The sequence below is a fragment of the Rhyacophila brunnea genome, unplaced genomic scaffold, assembly GCF_057557595.1.
Source record: "Rhyacophila brunnea isolate RB1 unplaced genomic scaffold, BYU_Rbru_1.0 scaffold_54, whole genome shotgun sequence".
Taxonomy (NCBI): Eukaryota; Metazoa; Arthropoda; class Insecta; order Trichoptera; family Rhyacophilidae; genus Rhyacophila; species Rhyacophila brunnea.
The window spans coordinates 2,259,165-2,274,563 of record NW_028233213.1 but is presented as its reverse complement, the minus strand read 5'-3'; positions in this window follow the sequence as shown (position 1 = coordinate 2,274,563).

Sequence of the window (15,399 nt, the reverse complement as noted above, 5' to 3'; positions counted from 1 at the left end):
ACATATAAGACGTCGTAAATGGTTCTATTAATTATCTAAAAAGTAATTTCTAATATAGTAAATATTTTATTAATATTTGTGTTTTAGATATAAAAATATTTGCGACCATATCATAACCATTCATTTAAGCTACTAATACCTTTTTTCAATATTTTTTTACAATTTTTCTGATTGCATCATAAAATAAAATTGTTTTTTATTTATGCCTAAAAGAATAATATCAAGGCATGATTATAATATCGACCTGTTTACTTTAAGTTTTGTGCAGTTTATGATTATGCAATTAAAATCGCAAAAAAAATGTTTTAAAATATACATTATATATCTGCAAAGTGTAATATTGTACCAACTTATAAATTTATGATTGTGCTTCTTTATGTTTAAGATGCAATAGAAGCCAATATTTTTGGAGTCACCGAGATATCAAATTAAGGCTCTTTTTAATTTGTTTTACACCACTCTTTACCTCAAAAAAAAAATTTATAATTAATTTATAAATTATTGTGTTTAGCTAAATTTTCAAATCAATAACGCTCACTTAAACCAGTAGAAAATTAAATTTTATGCAAAGAAATTAGAAAATCTTATTTAGAGTGAAATAAATTCATTTATTAGCATGCTTATATTTTTTTCATAATTAATAAATAATTTTTTTTTCATATCTTCTTATAATTATTTATAATAAGTTTGAATAAAGAGATAGTGGTGCAGAATATGCTTAATATCTTTACGATAATGCATAAATTTTAAATTATCAAGGTATCATGCAAAAATCAGAGATATTTATACTTTCTACAAAGAAATATTCGTCTTTATATTTCGAAAGTGATGAATCTGTGTTTCGAATTAGCCAATTTAACAACATCAAAAGGTTATTTAGCCTAAGACTACAAAAAATTGCATAAAATTAATTTAAAAAAATAACTGAGAATTTATTATTTTAAGATTATGAAATATAATAAAACTACAAAGGTTTTTATAAATCATCTAATAATTTACTGGGTTTTAAAAAAACAACACGCGAATATGTTTTATATAAATACCTCTCATTTATCATGAAAACATTCAAAAAGATTTATTTTAAATGGATTATATCGTAAAATTTAATAAATTGTAACACTTTTAGATTAAAATATGGTTATCAGGTCTTTGCCGTCTGTTCAATACCTTCTTATAAATTTAAACAGCAATTCTTATACTTTTAAGAGAATTTAGATTTTGATTTATATCAGACATATAATAACTGACATTCTTTAGACGGTGAAAAATTATTAAGAATTTAAAAGCCATCTATTTAGTCATTTATATGTTAAAGCTTATAAAATGCTATGAACAGTTTTATATGTGTAAATCTCTCAATGAAGAATTTATTATCAATCAATGAGAAAATGTTTTATTAATTAAAATATTAAAAATATATCGATATAAATCAAATTAAAAGGAAAAAATTGTATTTAATAGCTTTAAAAAAAACATAATATATTTATCGATAAACAAATTTCATTTTTGTGAAATTATTTTTGGTAAGTGATAAATTTGTTTTTTAATCTGCTGTTTTACAAATACGTCTTTAACATCATTATCTTTATCAGCTTAAATCCGTGCATCTTTTTTTAAGGCCATATTCATGTTTTTGGCAATTCATTTATCTAAACAATTTTTCTGAATTTGTTGGAATTCATAACTCCTTAATGTATGGTAGATGGTCTTTTTATACATATTTACTCCATTTTGTGACTTATGGTTTCTTTAGGTTAAACATAAGTAAATTGGAGATAACTCATTTCGTGAAGCTTTTTTTGTCGATTTTATTATATTCTGGTTATGAAAACATGTTATATGAATTTTAATTAGTGTGACCAAATTTTATCTATAAATTATTATATAATATAAAATAGAGATTTTGATCTTTTTTTGTGGTATATTCTCTGTAGACTCTTATCTCTATTTATTATTTATGATTCTAGAGCTTTATCATACCACGATTTTATTTTGCCACTGAGTAAAATTTATTTATAAGCATAAAAACATATAATATAGGATCATTTTTACCCTAAAGAATTTAAAAAAGATCATTAATCTGTATATTTGATATAAGTATACTTTTTCCATACCACTTCAGAATTTTAGCATTTTATGTGCCCAAAAAGTGTATTTCTAATCCATGTATAAAAAAATCTTGCTATTAATTTTCTTAATTTTTCTTATTTAAACCTTTATAAAAATCGAATTATAACTTTCATGAATTTTATATTTATGTGAAAAAACCCCTTTTTGTATTTCTTTTCCTTTTAATACGCATTAAATTTTTTAGTTGTTTGTTCTTTGTTAATTATGTTATAGCTCATAAAAGTAGTACTTTTCTAAGGAAATTTTAAATATAAGCCGTGCTCTCACAATCATTTTTGCATATTCTTACTCTTCTTTGTGATAATTATTTATGGGCAATCTATATCTTATTTAATAAGAAAAATTTTCTCCTTTTAAAATATAATAATGTGTCTTTCCCATTCTATTCAATATTTGTGTTTTTGAGATCGGAATCTTTTTATAGTGTAGGTCCTGTGTATTCTTCTATTATAACTTTTGTCTTTAGATCTTCGTTCGGTAAGATTTTTATTTATTTATTAGCTAACAAATCTTATTTAGAAGTTTATAACTGAAACTTTATGTTCATATTATGATTTTAATAAACTCTCTAGAATATAATACACCAAGAAAGACAGAAGACAAATTGGTACTACAGCTATAGAATCAATTTATTCGTATATAAATTACTACATGCGGCTATATTACGATTACAAAATGATTTTTTATGTTTTCGAAGGGGATAATAAATAGTAATCATATGGCGTTTATGCTACAATATATAACTTAGATTGACGAAAGGCAACAAATAAAAATATTATATTATAATTTTTGTGATTATCTACATGTAAATAAAAATAATTTTATTAAAAAGGGTTTTGAACTATATATAAGCAAACTATGTATGATTATAAACGGTTTGATCTGCACATTTAAAGGATCTAAAAAACTTCATTCACACAAAAAACTGCGTAAAATAAACCATTTTGGAAGTGCAAATTATTTGATACAAGAAGTATTTAACTCCTTTATCGTTCATGGTCTACCACTAGGCGCATAAAATTTTCAGGGTTATGCATAAATATTATTGCTCATATGTAACCGATCTTACGGGTCACAAAATAAAAACAACAAAAAGTGTGGTTAAGTATGCATTGACTAGGATAGTGATAAAAAAAATATGGAACTTTAATATTGTGTATTGATCATATTTAATTGTATTCGAAGAAAAAATATTGTTCAAATTTGGTAAAATTCATTCGTCACTGATATTTAGCTAAATTATATACATTTTTTTTTGGGCAATATAATGGTATTGATATCGGTTTTTGTTCTTATGATCTCAAAGAAATAATCCTATAAAATGTTTTTGTATAATTGAAGAAAAAAAGGTATTAAAAAATTTATTTTTTGAGAATCATCAAGAAATGTCATAATTGGTCTAAAATTTTTTTTATAATTCTTATATGTATATGTATATATAAACCTGTTTTGTTTCTTGAATTATCCCTAGGGATAAATAATTAATTTCAAATAATTTAGAGGTTTTTTTACATCTTAGTATTTTTCTACTAAAGCTGTTTTCCTATTTTATATCTTTTTTTAGCCATAATACCTAAATTATCGGATGCTATTAATCTCAAATGACGAGAAAAAACACATCCGCTCCGATATATTTCCGTGTCAATACGAACTAAGACATATTTAAAATATAAATTTGAGTTATATGCACGATCGTTATTCTTAGCAAAAAGACAACATGGCTAACCCAAAAAACTTTGTTAAAGTAAACATCTATGCTGAACTTTTTGGATAGAAGTTATTAATTAAAAATAATTAAGCAGCAAAAGGATTTTTCCGCGTACATATGAAATATAAAAAAAGTTTCTCTAAAAACCTAAAAATAATATATCTCTAAAAGCAGCAGATTCAAAATTAAAAACCATATATCACAATAAATTTAAATATATTCTGCTATATTAAGCAAATATAAAATATTAAAAATAAAATTTATTACTTTTTACACTTCATGTTTCATAAATAGGTAATAACAAAGGTCATCACGGAAACAACTTCAGAATTGAAGAATTGTAATCCTGCCGCCATTTGAATCCGATAATGGACCTCATTATAAATATTGTGGGTTTAGTTATATATTAAACTATAAATTTTGTTGAAATACTAGTTTAATGAAGGTAACAAATATAAATATTTAAATAATTTGATTGTGTTTGTTTATAAAAACTTTATGATTAACCATCAGATTAATATCTTATAATCCAAATAGTCTTTAAGATTTATAAAAAATATATTTGATCCCAAAATAAGGCGATATTTTTATTAGGCGTCATTTTCTGTATTATCAATAGGCATTCTCCACACAATATATTTAGCAATTGTACTTATATGCCATAGTAAGTATTGTTGGCACCCATCCATTAAAATTTGAAAATTTGATGTCACCAGAAACTCGTCAATATCATAATCACAAATTACAAAATTTTTTTCAAAAAAATCTTCTATAATATTGCATTTTCCAACAGCCAGATTTTTTGCGACAGCAAAAATATCTCTAAAATCAAACAAAAACGATTGTAATTCATCTTTCATGTCAAAAAAATGACTTTGCAATCTGGTTGCACTTAAAGCATGGTTTATATTTGAGGCTTCATCGGGTATGGTGTTATAAAAAGAAAATAAGTGATGCATAGCTGAATAAATAAAGGAATCATGTCTTTCGTGAAATTCAAGTAATCTTTCACCATCCATGTTATAAGCCACATAGAATATTTCCGTTTGAATGATTCTTAATTTATCTTCGAATTCTAGCGTATTCCGAAAGATGCTCTCTTCTGACATTGAAGAGTCATCAACAAATTTATCCATACATTTATTTAAGTTTCTATCTCTCTTTTGAAGGATTTGATTTAAATCCGTTCTATTTGAAATTTGAAATTTCTTTAGATCTTCCTCGAAAAGAATTCGCAAATTAAATTGATAGGTAAATTTGAGAAAGCAAAGACAAATTCTGTAATGTTTCATTATTATGGGTAATTTAGATATCATGTATATATATAAAAAATCAATTATGATTTTGTCTATCGAATTTTATTTAGATCATATAAATTGATTTTAATCATAAAACTTAGTTTTATTGAATTATTATTGGTCGTATTGAGATTTTTTTGATGAATAATCATGATTTGAATTATAGGTCGCTGCGCATAAATTTATGAAAAAATATTAATAATATGGATATAAAAATTATACAACCTAAGAGAAAGGCACTATTCTAGAATTACATACTCATTACGTATTTTATAAATACTTATCAGGCCACTTTTGATAAATTTTTTAAATTACAACAGAACAATCCATTTTTCTAAAACTTTGAAACTGGGATTTATAATCAGCCCCGAAGAACCAATCCTTGTGTTTGAAAACCAGGTTTGAACACAGATAGCAATTTAAGAGAAAAACACAAAGTATAAATAAGTTCAATTTAAAATAGTTTTAAGAAATATTGGGACCAAGTATTGAATAAGCTAGTCTACGAAATCGCTTTATTTTGATAAGAATACAAGGAATGCAGAAGAAGCATTTAAATGTTTTTTTGGTAATTTATTATGTAAATAGGCTTTATATTACGGTTAATTTGTAAATTTCGGTTGGTTATTATTATTTGATCTGAATTTATGAGAAATCAAATATATTTTAATAATGACTCATAAAAAATATGTTAAGGAGTTAAAAATCCAAGACGAAGTAGAAACATGCATGCAAGACACTTGAACTCGTCTCATTTAAAAGAAGATGAGCAGATGATGAAGATAGATCAGGGGAAGGTGTCAAAAGATGCATCAAGGAGTTGTGCAATATTCCCAAATGCTGACCACATCTAAATATTTCTAATTGAAAAAAAGAAAATTGACCCCTAAATGAATAAAATTTTCATGATAAATAAAATAAAAATTTTAAAATATCGTGTATTTAATATTCTTATATTAAGAAATTCTGATAGGCTATAAATTTAAGCTTTTATTGTATATTAAAATGAGTACACTTGCAAACATTATTTAACCTACCAAAGATGATTACTATTATTTGAAAACATAACGGCTGCATAAATAAAATAAGAAATATGGCATCAATATGAGACGCAAATGAGGTACCAAGCCAATCGGGAACCGCTAGGGGAAATATCCCATCAACCAATATGGCTTTTATTACTTCCACTTGTGTTCAGGAATCGAGCCAAATTATTTTAGCGCCAAAATCAAGTGCATGCAATAAGCCGATATATTTATTTTTCTGTGGGTTGGTCTAAAGGTGTTTGCTGTATCTCTTGCAGCTAGGTGGCATTGATTATCAATTTGGTAATTCAAGAACCCCATTGCTTATGAATTATTTTAACCTCAATCCTTTAAATTAAGATTTTATGTATATAATATACACCACAGAACCTTTGACAATCATATTTTTTAGGAAGGATTTTTAAAAATAATGAATGATGAATTAAATTGATTTTTGTATAGTTTTGTATTTTTGATTACTAAAACACTGCTATTAATGATAATATTATTTTTATAAACGGCTTTATATAATTTCATTCATAAGACAGGGACATAATATATTATCTTCCAATTAGATTTATAAATTAAATATTTTCATATTTACTCATGTTTTCTGTATAAAGGATTGGTCTTTTCTCCATAACTAGCTCTGGGATTAGAATTACATTAAAAGCAAACAAAAGCTTTTAAAGTCATATTTTATCCTAAAGACCCTGTTTCTTATTGTTGAATTAAAATTATATAAATTTGCTAATGTCTTGTCACACTTGGCTAAATCAATATGTACATTTTATAAAATCGCCATCAAAGATTATTTTTTATTTGTTTTTCCAATTTTCACAACAAATACAGGGAATAATATGCATTATAAATATCCTACATAATTTTTCACATGTTTTTAAATTTCACCTAGTTTTTAATTTATGAATTTTTTTATACTGAGTATAAATTCAAAGTGGGATTCAATGGATAAGAATAAAACCTTTTCGTTTTTTATAAATTTTATAAAGGATATATATTTTTCTTTAAACATAATAATGTATCGACAAATTTTAATTTCTAAATTCAGTTAATTTGATTGAATTTTTAGTTATCCTTTTTTATTCATAAATATTTTTACTTCTAATTTTTGCCTTTTTTTGATAATTTAACTAAATAATCGCTTCTTGCAATGATAATGCATTCTTATATTCTAAGAAACAGATTGGCTTTGAATGTTCAAAAATTTAAATAAATGGATTATATTACAAAAAATAAAAAAACAAATTTATTGGTTATTTGAAAGTCTAAAAATTACTTTATGTATATTTATACAACCGTTAGTTTATTCTCAACTTAGACCGTTTTCAAAATTTGATTTTTTGTTTAGAATGTTTTTTTTACTTTGAGTGCCGTGGTGATATTTTACCATATAAAAATGGCTAAATATATTTTTTCATCGTTTAATCTTAGATAAGAATAGCAAAGAAAACTAATAAACAAGTTTAAACAAAAGAAGATTCAAGTAAGAACATTTATATACAAAATATCTTTGTAAAATGCACCCTAGAATTCATTTTATATTATTACTCTGTGGCTTATAAGAGTTGATCAATCTATTGCATTTTTCGTAATATGAGTCTTAAAATATTCTAGACAAGGATTCGAGCCTCAAAGATCTAAAATTAAATATAAATTTTACAAATATTTTCCCCTTGATTATTGAATTAAACTATACTGCTGTTATTGTCAAAATTTTTAAGACGCCAAACTGCCACAAAATAGCATATTCTTATACAAGATTCGAAAAAAAAGCTATTTTTTGGTTTTCTTAATAGATTATGTTTTTAAGAGCTGATATTTTACGTTATATGGTCTATAGGGTGTTTTTTTTTCTTATAATCATTTATTCACATAGTTTAATTGTATATATTGCATTGTAATGATCATTTTTTATAAATATTTGAAAAACCTTATTGTGTTGATAAATATATCGATAACGGAAAATTCATGTAATTAAAAGTTTTATTCTTCAAAATTTTTATCTATCTGCATGATTAATATTTTCAAAATTTTACAAATCTAATTTTTCAAAATTTATTTTTCTTGAGCAGTACATTTTATATCAAAGGTTGCACATACAGTGCAATTACGACAGAAAAAAAGTTTAAATGCTAGAAAATCATGAAGCTTATTGTATTTATCTTTAATTAATCAGCATTCATACAAATATATTATTAATTATCAGATATGTTTCTAAGTGAATCTTATTAATAAAAATTAAATTATAATTCTAGTTCAATTCATTTTAAATGTATTTTCCAAACAAAAAACCCCCCTCTTGCAAAAATAAAATTAGTAAAGGTTTTCTAGCATTTTTGAAATGCTGAAATACAAATATAATCAATTTTGCAGCAAAAAAAAATTTATTGTACGTGTTTTGCTATGTAAATTCTTATGTCTATTGAAATAATTTATTAATGCGGGTATATTTTTACATGGAAAAAAAAGGATTAAAGATTCTAAATCATATAAAATTGCTATCGAATATTTATAAAATTTTTTGATTTTTGATATTATAGAAAATTCGTAATAGAGGATAAATATATGGAACTGAAGCAATTAATATACACAATGTATCATGAATATAACCACAATAGAATCAACTCAGAAGCAAATGAATTTTTCGGCAGAATTTATTCAAACACTATCATTTTTTTTATAAATACCTGTGAATACCATCAGTACAAAAAGGTATTTATTATATATGTATATAAAGTTTGGAATTTTAATATTGTGTATGGATTATATTTTAATGGATCCGAAAAAGAAATATTTTTCAAACTGTGGTAAATTATAATCGTCTACAAATAGTATGGTAATATATATACATTTACTGTGGGAAACATAATAGTATTGATATCTGTTTTTGTTCTTATGGTCTCAAGGAATAATTTTTTAAAAAATTTTTGTAGCATTTAAGAAAAAGAGGTATTTATAAATTTATTTTTTGGTAATCATTAAGAAAAGACATAATCGGTCTATAATTTTTTTTGACATTTTTTATATGTATCTGTTTGAACAAACTTATCTTGTTTCGATAATTATTTCTAGTGAAAATACTCTGTTTCAAACATTTTAGAGGTTTGATTATATCTTAGAATTTTTCTAAAAAAACTGTTTTCCTATTAACTTTTTTTTGCCATGTTACCTAAATTATCGGATGTTATTAATCTTAAAAATTAATTACAAAAGACACATTCGCTCCAATATTTTTCGTATAACTACGAACTATGGCATACTTTAAATCTAAATTTAATTAATATTCACGAACGATATTCTTAGCAAAAGAGGCGACATTGATTCAGCAAAAAATCTTTGTTAAAGTAAACATTTATGCTCAACTTTTTATTATAACTTAAAATTAGATAAAATTAAACTGCAAAGAGATTTTTTTTTGGATAATATAAATGATAAAAAAAAGTTTCGCTAAAAACCCAAAAATAATATACCTCATAAAGCAGCTGATTCTAATTAAAAACTCTAAATCATAGTGGATCCAAATATATTTTGCTATATTAAGCAGATAAAAAATAATCAAAATATAATTTATCACTTTTTAAACATCATGTTTCATAAATAGGTGAAAACAAAGTACATCACAAAAACACCCTCAGAATTGAAGAATTGTAATCCTGCCGCCATTTGAATCCATAAATAGACCTCATTATAAATAGTTTGGGATCTTTTTATCTATTAAACTATAAATTTTGTGGAATACCAGTTTGTATTAAAGTAACAAGTATAAATCTTTCAATTATATGGCTTGTGTTTGTTTTATTAAATTTTTATGATTTATTATACAATGTAAATCTTATAATCCAATTAATCTTTGAGATTCCTAAAACATATATTTATTTGATCTCAAACTAAGGCTTTATTTCTACCAGACAGTTTTTTATGTATTATCAATAGGCATTTTCTGATCGATATATTTATTAATTGCACTTATATGGAATAATAAGTGTTGCCTGCTCGAAAGCATTAAAATTTTACAATTTGATGTCACCAGAAACTCGTCAATATCATAATCACAAATTTCAAGGTTCCTTTGAAAAAAATCTTCTATAAGATTGCGATTTCCAACAATTAGATTTTTTGAGACAGCAAAAATATCTCTAAAATCAAACAAAAACGATTTTAATTCATCTTTCATGTCAAAAAAATGACTTTGCAATCTGGTTACACATAAAGCATGGTTTATATTTATGGCTTCTACGGGTAGGATAGATAAAGCTAAAAAAATATAGTGTCTAGCTAAAAAAATAATAGCCTCGTATCTTTGATGAAATTCAAGTAATCTTTCACCATCCATGTTATAAGCTACAAAGCATATTTCCGTTTGAATAATTCCTAGTTTATTTTTGAATTCTAGCACATCCCGAATGACGCTCTCTTTTGACATTGAAGAGTCATCAACAAATCTATCTATATATCTATTTAAGTTTCTATCTCTCATTTCAATCATTTGATTTAAATACGTTCTATTTGAATTTTCAAATTTATTTAGATCTTCCTTGAAAAGATTTCGCAAATTAATTTGATTGGTAAATTCGAGAAAGCAAAGACAAATTCTGTAATGCTTCATTATTATGAATAATTTAGATATCTTGTATATATATATATAAAAAATCAATTATGATTTTGTCTATCGAATTTGATTTAGATCATATAAATTGATTTTAATCATAAAAATTAATTTTATTGAATTATTATTAGTCGTATTAAGATTTTTTTGAGGAATAATCATGGTTTGAATTATAGGTCGCTGGTTTGTAATTTATGAAAAAATATTAATACAGAGGAAAAGAAAATTATAAAACCTACGTGAAAGGCACTATTCGTGAATTATAAACTATTTAAGTATTTTATAAGTACTTATCAGGCCACTTTTGATAAATTTTTTAAATTACAGCAGAACAATCCATTTTTCTAAAACTTTTTAACTGGGATTTATAATCAACCCCGAAGAACCAATCCTTGTGTTTGAAAACCAGGTTTGAACACAGATAGCAATTTAAGAGAAAAACACATAGTATAAATAAGTTAAATTTAAAATAGTTTTAAGAAATGTTGGGACCAAGTATTGAATAAGCTAGTCTACGAAATCGCTTTATTTTGATAAAAATACAAGGAATGCAGAAGAAGCATTTAAATGTTTTTTTGGTAATTTATTATGTAAATAGGCTTTATATTACGGTTAATTTGTAAATTTCGGTTGGTTATTATTATTTGATCTGAATTTATGAGAAATCAAATATATTTTAATAATGACCCATAAAAATATACTAAGGAGTTAATAATCCCAGACGAAGTAGAAACATGCATACAAGCTCTCACACTCCGCAAGACACTTGAACTCATCTCATTTGAGAGAAGAAGAGCAGTTGATGAAGATAGATCAGGAGAAGGTGTCAAAAGATGCATCAAGAAGTTGTGCAATATTCCCAAATGCTGACCACATCTAAATATTTAAAATTGATAAAAAGAAAATTGACGCCTAAATGAATAAAATTTTCATGATAAATACAATAAAAATTTTAAAATATCGTGTAAATATATATTCTTATATTAAGAAATTCTGATAGGCTACAAATTTAAGCTTTTATTGTATATTAAAATGAGTACACTTGCAAACATTATTTAACCTACCAAAGATGATTACTATTATTTGAAAACATAACGGCTGCATAAATAAAATAAGAAATATGGCATCAATATGAGACGCAAATGAGGTACCAAGCCAATCGGGAACCGCTAGGGGAAATATCCCATCAACCAATATGGCTTTTATTACTTCCACTTGTGTCAGGAATTGTGCCAAATTATTTTAGCGCCAAAATAAAGTGTATGCAATAAGCCGATATATTTATTTTTCTGTAGGTCGGTCTAAAGGTATTTGCTGTATCTCTTGCAGCTAGGTGGCATTTATTATCAATTTGGTAATTCAAGAACCCCATTGCTTATGAATTATTTTAACCTCAATCCTTTAAATTAAGATTTTATGTATATAATATACACCACAGAACCTTTGACAATCATATTTTTTAGGAAGGATTTTTAAAAATAATGAATGATGAATTAAATTGATTTTTGTATAGTTTTGTATTTTTGATTACTAAAACACTGCTATTAATGATAATATTATTTTTATAAACGGCTTTATATAATTTCATTCATAAGACAGGGACATAATATATTATCTTCCAATTAGATTTATAAATTAAATATTTTCATATTTACTCATGTTTTCTGTATAAAGGATTGGTCTTTTCTCCATAACTAGCTCTGGGATTAGAATTACATTAAAAGCAAACAAAAGCTTTTAAAGTCATATTTTATCCTAAAGACCCTGTTTCTTATTGTTGAATTAAAATTATATAAATTTGCTAATGTCTTGTCACACTTGGCTAAATCAATATGTACATTTTATAAAATCGCCATCAAAGATTATTTTTTATTTGTTTTTCCAATTTTCACAACAAATACAGGGAATAATATGCATTATAAATATCCTACATAATTTTTCACATGTTTTTAAATTTCACCTAGTTTTTAATTTATGAATTTTTTTATACTGAGTATAAATTCAAAGTGGGATTCAATGGATAAGAATAAAACCTTTTCGTTTTTTATAAATTTTATAAAGGATATATATTTTTCTTTAAACATAATAATGTATCGACAAATTTTAATTTCTAAATTCAGTTAATTTGATTGAATTTTTAGTTATCCTTTTTTATTCATAAATATTTTTACTTCTAATTTTTGCCTTTTTTTGATAATTTAACTAAATAATCGCTTCTTGCAATGATAATGCATTCTTATATTCTAAGAAACAGATTGGCTTTGAATGTTCAAAAATTTAAATAAATGGATTATATTACAAAAAATAAAAAAACAAATTTATTGGTTATTTGAAAGTCTAAAAATTACTTTATGTATATTTATACAACCGTTAGTTGATTCACAACTTAGACCGTTTTCAAAATTTGATTTTTTGTTTAGAATGTTTTTTTTACTTTGAGTGCCGTGGTGATATTTTACCATATAAAAATGGCTAAATATATTTTTTCATCGTTTAATCTTAGATAAGAATAGCAAAGAAAACTAATAAACAAGCTTAAACAAAAGAAGATTCAAGTAAGAACATTTATATACAAAATACCTTTGTAAAATGCACCCTAGAATTCATTTTATATTATTACTCTGTGGCTTATAAGAGTTGATCAATCTATTGCATTTTTCGTAATATGAGTCTTAAAATATTCTAGACAAGGATTCGAGCCTCAAAGATCTAAAATTAAATATAAATTTTACAAATATTTTCTCCTTGATTATTGAATTAAACTATACTGCTGTTATTGTCAAAATTTTTAAGACGCCAAACTGCCACAAAATAGCATATTCTTATACAAGATTCGAAAAAAAAGCTATTTTTTGGTTTTCTTAATAGATTATGTTTTTAAGAGCTGATATTTTACGTTATATGGTCTATAGGGTGCTTTTTTTTCTTATAATCATTTATTCACATAATTTAATTGCATATATTGCATTGTAATCATCATTTTTTATAAATATTTGAAAAACCTTATTGTGTTGATAAATATATCAATAATGGAAAAATTACATGTATTTAAATATTTTATTCTTCAAAATTTTTATCTATCTGCATGATTAATATTTTCAAAATTTTACAAATCTAATTTTTCAAAATTTATTATTCTTGAGTAGTACATTTTATATCAAAGGCTGCACATACAGTGCAATTACGACAGAAAAAAAGTTGAAATGCTAGAAAATCATGAAGCTTATTGTATTTATCTTTAATTAATCAGCATTCATACAAATATATTATTAATTTTCAGATATGTTTCTAAGTGAATCTAATTAATAAAAATTAAATTTTAATTCTAGTTCAATTCATTTTAAATGTATTTTCTGAACAAAAAACCCCCCTCTTGCAAAAATAAAATTAGTAAAGGTTTTCAAGCATTTTTGAAATGCTGAAATACAAATATAATCAATTTTGCAGCAAAATAAATTTATTGTACGTGTTTTGATATGCAAATTCTTATGTCTATTGAAATAATTTATTAATGCGGGTATTTTTTTACATGGAAAAAAAAGGATTAAAGATTCGAAATCATATGAAATTCCTATCGAATATTTATAAAAATTTTTGATTTTTGATATTATAGAAAATTTGTAATAGAGGATAAATATATGGAACTGAAGCAATTAATATACACAATGTATCATAAATATAAACACAATAGAATCAACTCAGAAGCAAATGAATTTTTCGGCTGAATTTATTCAAACACTATCCTTTTTTTATATAAATACCTGTGAAACCATTAGTACAAAAAGTTATTTATTATGTATGTTTATAAAAGTTTGGAATTTTAATATTGTGTATGGATTATATTTTAATGGATCCGAAAATGAAATATTTTTCAAACTGTGGTAAATTATAATCGTCTACAAATAGTATGGTAATACATATATATTTACAGTGGGAAACATAATAGTATTGATATCTGTTTTTGTTCTTATGGTCTCAAGGAATAATTTTTTAAAAAATTTTTGTAGCATTTAAGAAAAAGAGGTATTTATAAATTTATTTTTTGGTAATCATTAAGAAAAGACATAATCGGTCTATAATTTTTTTTGACATTTTTTATATGTATCTGTTTGAACAAACTTATCTTGTTTCGATAATTATTTCTAGTGAAAATACTCTGTTTCAAACATTTTAGAGGTTTGATTATATCTTAGAATTTTTCTAAAAATGCTGTTTTCCTATTTACTTTTTTTTGCCATGTTACCTAAATTATCGGATGTTATTAATCTTAAAAATTAATTACAAAAGACACATTCGCTCCAATATTTTTCGTATAACTACGAACTATGGCATACTTTAAATCTAAATTTAATTAATATTCACGAACGATATTCTTAGCAAAAGAGGCGACATTGATTCAGCAAAAAATCTTTGTTAAAGTAAACATTTATGCTCAACTTTTTATTATAACTTAAAATTAGATAAAATTAAACTGCAAAGAGATTTTTTTTGGATAATATAAATGATAAAAAAAAGTTTCGCTAAAAACCCAAAAATAATATACCTCATAAAGCAGCTGATTCTAATGAAAAACCCTAAATCATAGTGGATCCAAATATATTTTGCTATATT